This window comes from Ornithodoros turicata, unplaced genomic scaffold (assembly GCF_037126465.1).
Source record: "Ornithodoros turicata isolate Travis unplaced genomic scaffold, ASM3712646v1 Chromosome379, whole genome shotgun sequence".
NCBI classification, from domain to species: Eukaryota; Metazoa; Arthropoda; class Arachnida; order Ixodida; family Argasidae; genus Ornithodoros; species Ornithodoros turicata.
In genome coordinates, this window is record NW_026999368.1 from 3667 (window position 1) to 8688 (window position 5022).

Here is a 5022-nt window from a genome sequence, read left to right on the forward strand (position 1 = left end):
CGCAACAGTGGCTGCCTGAGGAACTTTGCATGTTTATGCTTTCGACATATGGCAATATTTTCAAATTATAGGTGATTCTTTTTATTTTGTACGAGCGGATTAAACACGCGTGTATGCGGTATTTCGCGCAACAGTGGCTGCCTGAGGAACTTTGCATGTTTATGCTTTCGACATATGGGATTATTTTCAAATTATAGGTGATTCTTTTTATTTTGTACGTGTGGACTAAACACGCGTGTATGCGGTATTTCGCGCAACAGTGGCTGCCTGAGGTAATGTGCATTGTTATGCTTTGGGCAAATTGCATTATTTTCAAATTATAGGGGATTCTTTTTATTTTGTACGTGCGGACTAAACACGCGTGTATAAGGTATTTCGCGCAACAGTGGCTGCCTGAGGTACTCTGCATGTTTATGCTTTCGACATATGGCATTATTTTCGAATTATAGGTGATTCTTTTTATTTTGTATGTGTGGACTAAACACGCGTGTATGCGGTATTTCGCGCAACAGTGGCTGCCTGAGGAACTGTGCACGTTTATGCTTTGGACAAATGGCAATATTTTCAAATTATAGTCATTCTTTTTATTTTGTGCGTGCAACTAAACACGCGTGTATAAGGTATTTCGCGAAAGAGTGGCTGCCTGAGGAACTTTGCATGTTTATGCTTTCGACATATGGCATTATTTTCAAATTATAGGTGATTCTTTTTATTTTGTACGTGTGGACTAAACACGCGTGTATGCGGTATTTCGCGCAACAGTGGCTGCCTGAGGAACTTCGCATGTTTATGCTTTCGTCATATGGCATTATTTTCAAATTATAGGTCATTCTCTTTATTTTGTGTGTGCAACTAAACACGCGTGTATAAGGTGTTTCGCGAAACAGTGGCTGCCTGAGGAACTTTGCATGTCTATGCTTTCGACATATGGGATTATTTTCAAATTAGAGGTGATTCTTTTTATTTTGTACGTGTCGACTAAACACGCGTGTATGCGGTATTTCGCGCAACAGTGGCTGCCTGAGGAACTTTGCATGTTTATGCTTTCGACATATGGCATTATTTTCAAATTAGAGTCATTCTTTTTATTTTGTGCGTGCAACTAAACACGCGTGTATAAGGTATTTCGCGAAAGAGTGGCTGCCTGAGGAACTTTGCATGTTTATGCTTTCGACATATGGGATTATTTTCAAATTATAGGTCATTCTCTTTATTTTGTGTGTGCAACTAAACACGCGTGTATAAGGTGTTTCGCGAAACAGTGGCTGCCTGAGGAACTTTGCATGTCTATGCTTTCGACATATGGGATTATTTTCAAATTATAGGCGATTCTTTTTATTTTGTACGTGTGGACTAAACACCCGTGTATGCGGTATTTCGCGCAACAGTGGCTGCCTGAGGTACTGTGCATTGTTATGCTTTGGGCAAATGGCATTTTTTTCAAATTATAGGTGATTCTTTTTATTTTGTACGTGCGGACTAAACACGCGTGCATGCGGTATTTCGCGCAACTGTGGCTGCCTGAGGAACTTTGCATGTTTATGCTTTCGACATACGGCATGATTTTCAAATTATAGGTGATTGTTTTTATTTTGTACGTGTTGACTAAACACGCGTGTATGCGGTATTTCGCGCAACAGTGGCTGCCTGAGGAACTTTGCATGTTTATGCTTTCGACATATGGCAATATTTTCAAATTATAGGTGATTCTTTTTATTTTGTACGAGCGAATTGAACACGCGTGTATGCGGTATTTCGCGCAACAGTGGCTGCCTGAGGAACTTTGCATGTTGATGCTTTCGACATATGGGATTATTTTCAAATTATAGGTGATTCTTTTTATTTTGTACGTGTGGACTAAACACGCGTGTGTGCGGTATTTCGCGCAACAGTGGCTGCCTGAGGAACTGTGCACGTTTATGCTTTGGACAAATGGCAATATTTTCAAATTATAGTCATTCTTTTTATTTTGTGCGTGCAACTAAACACGCGTGTATAAGGTATTTCGCGAAAGAGTGGCTGCCTGAGGAACTTTGCATGTTTATGCTTTCGACATATGGCATTATTTTCAAATTATAGGTGATCCTTTTTATTTTGTACGTGGTAACTAAACACGCGTGTATGCGGTATTTCGCGCAACAGTGGCTGCCTGAGGAACTTCGCATGTTTATGCTTTCGTCATATGGCATTATTTTCAATATACCCAGCAAACACACATGATTCCCAGATCATCCCGTTTTCATCTCACGGCCTCATCGGGATGAGTTGATCCATGCATTGTCCCCCAGACCTCCGGGAGCGAGCAATAGGAAATCGTCCCATATTCATCCCTGTGCGAGCTGCCTGCGAGAATGCAGACGCCGCGAACCCTTCGCGCCTCCAACTGCGCTTGCGCGGTACGCAACTGCGGCTGCATTTCGTAACGTTACTACGTGATCCTTAATATGGTCGTTACCGAACACGATGTAAAATTTATCAATTTCATTCTTCATATTTATGCATGTCATATCCAGTATTTTGTGGTTTTAATAAGGTACGCGACTTGCGCGGCTTCTAGGCGGCCAGTGGGAGCGATATTCAAACGTTCAAACCGTTAGCAAGCTCGTCCGGGTTGCAGGATGGAGGTGTTGTGGTGTGATGTTACAATTGTGAGCGAGTTGTGCGTTGTGTTGTGAGTTGTGTGAGCGACTTGAATTGTGTTCATTTGTTTGACTGCTTGTGAGTGTAGCTGGGAGAAAAGACACCACTCTGGAACCAGACTGTACGCTGAGGTGCCAAAAAAATGTGGATGCCATCACGCACATCTCGACGAAATGTCAGTGTTCCCGTGAGTGAGAGCCTGCAAGCAATACGTTCGTAAGGTACAGCGGCGAAACTAACAATGTGACGGCAACGAGGGTAGCCGGTACCCTCAGTCAGGGCACGATAATACGAGTAACAGCGGTCCAATGCTCTTGGAACACTGCGCGTTTCTATCCCGCAATTCTCAAACAAGTGGTTCGCATGTCACGGACATTTATGAAGACGCTTCCGATGAAGGTATAGAAGAAGTACATGTGTTACACCAGCGAGGGTCACATATGGCTCATTTGAGCAACGCTTGTACGGAACAGGCGTTACCGATGGCAAAGTGTCGATGACTAAAGTGCATGGACGCTTGTACAGATGTTCAGTCACAGGTGCAATTCTGAAGGACACTCTCCACTAACATACATGGACTTGAGCGACGTTCAAGGTAAATTAATCTATATTACCACAATTTAGGAAGCGTAGAGTCAGTATATTTTTCTTTGTAGAAAATTCTGTCACGCCAACTTCTGCAGCATGACTGTTCTCCCGCACTGAAAGACCTCCCTTGTATGTCAAGTGGGTTATTGTTGCAGAACATGATCACTCTTTGTTGAAAATAGGAGAAATGCTGTCACGCTGTCTCTGGTGCAGCGTCAAAAATCGCAGACCAATCCAAGATGTGCCGCCTCCACCTACTTGGCAACCTTATTCTCACCGTATGATTCATTCCAGTGTTTCATGGCCTTGCATTGAACGTGTTGTGCTTTAACGCTGGTAAAATTAAGACATTCATCATGCAGTGAATGAAGCTGGGCATCCGGACCCTGAATTTCCCATCGGGGTACGCAGAATTATGTATTTCCAGCCATACAAAACGCTTTTGAACATGCTTTCAGCATGGTTGGCAAACCAGTCCAACCTAAATTTTAGAACCGCTGGATGACCTTGACACTTTATGCGCTTCATATCGCTTTCGACATTGTCACACAGAGTCCCACACAGTCCGCCAAGTATACAAGGATGCAATGGCAGACGAGGGAAATGAATGAGCGTCTACTTCAGCCAGTGTGGCAGTCAGCCCAGCTGTCTCAGTCCCAGCGAATAAGGCAACCAGACGCACAAACTTCACAGTATGGTATGCCAATAGAGATTCTCCCAAACGATATTGTGATGCGTTGACTGTTGTATGGTGAACTAACTGCAAAGCAGCTGTGCGTATCCCAAGCAGAAATCAACAAGATGAGCGGCCCCTCCCCCGTACTGCTGCAGTGTATATCCTGCACATGGTAGGAACATTTTCCTGTATGTTAGAAGTGCATTGCAGATCATAATTCATTCTGTAGTCAGCATCATAAAAAAGAAAAAAAAAAGGATCGCGTACTATACCAAGCATACGATTCCCTCTGTCATTACTTTATTTCCTTTTCTTTCTCCCAGATATTGTGCGTGAGTAGCTGGTGCTCTTAACGAGTGCCTACATCTCCATTTTTCTTCTTTTTCATTCCATTCACGTTGCACATATTTCCAAATCTGTAAACATATTTTTAACACTCTGTACTCATGAGACAATCATGTGCTTTGACGTAAAAAATGTCATCTCCTGTTTAGATGCCAACATCTTGCAGCGGAGCAGATGCTTTTCACATCGGTCACAGGTGATCAGAATATTTTATTTAACATAATTATCTAAGTACACAAGTCACAGGTATGTAGCTTTCAACGTTTTCCTTGATTTTGTGGCAGATTGCAACTTTTGTACGTTGTTTCTTCTTCTAGGTCTTGGGGTGTTAATAGGTGCTTCTCGAGGGCTGTCTCAGGGGATCTCCCCACATCGGAAGTAAATACTTCCACTTTGCCTCTTTGCTTGCAGCGAAAGGGCGCAAAGCAATTAACATCATTTACTTTAGCCTTTACAGCTCAAGTGCTCAGAATGGTGCATACCATGAAGCTTATTCAGGAGCACCACACCGCGTGGCTTGACCTCATATAGGCCAAGTTAACAACGGCACCAACGGAAGGGCCTGCAGAAAATGACATCTTCAGGGAGCCATTCTAATATCGTCAAGAGCTTCTGCGATTCGATGTCTCTCCTTACCATCACAAAGGCTATAATTGGTACGTTCTGCACAATCCACGCGCATTGTCTACATGTATTTTGGATAAGGTTGTGCGTAAAGTTCTGTTTTCGTCAGTTGAGTATCTCATGGCTTTTCTTAATGATGCTCGAGCACG

At 43.0% G+C, this 5022-nt stretch overlaps 2 long non-coding RNA genes across 2 annotated transcripts; both read left to right on the forward strand.

Annotated features, from left to right (window-relative positions):
- Positions 1-2541: 2541 nt before the first annotated feature.
- On the forward strand, positions 2542-3546 carry LOC135374005 (uncharacterized). The gene is made up of 3 exons (XR_010416711.1): positions 2542-3235; positions 3297-3366; positions 3442-3546. It is a non-coding gene; the product is annotated as an uncharacterized LOC135374005 (long non-coding RNA).
- Positions 3547-3572: 26 nt separating this feature from the next.
- LOC135374006 (uncharacterized) lies at positions 3573-4176 on the forward strand. Its single transcript, XR_010416712.1, has 3 exons — positions 3573-3631; positions 3781-3925; positions 4000-4176. It is a non-coding gene; the product is annotated as an uncharacterized LOC135374006 (long non-coding RNA).
- The last annotated feature ends 846 nt before the right edge of the window (positions 4177-5022 follow it).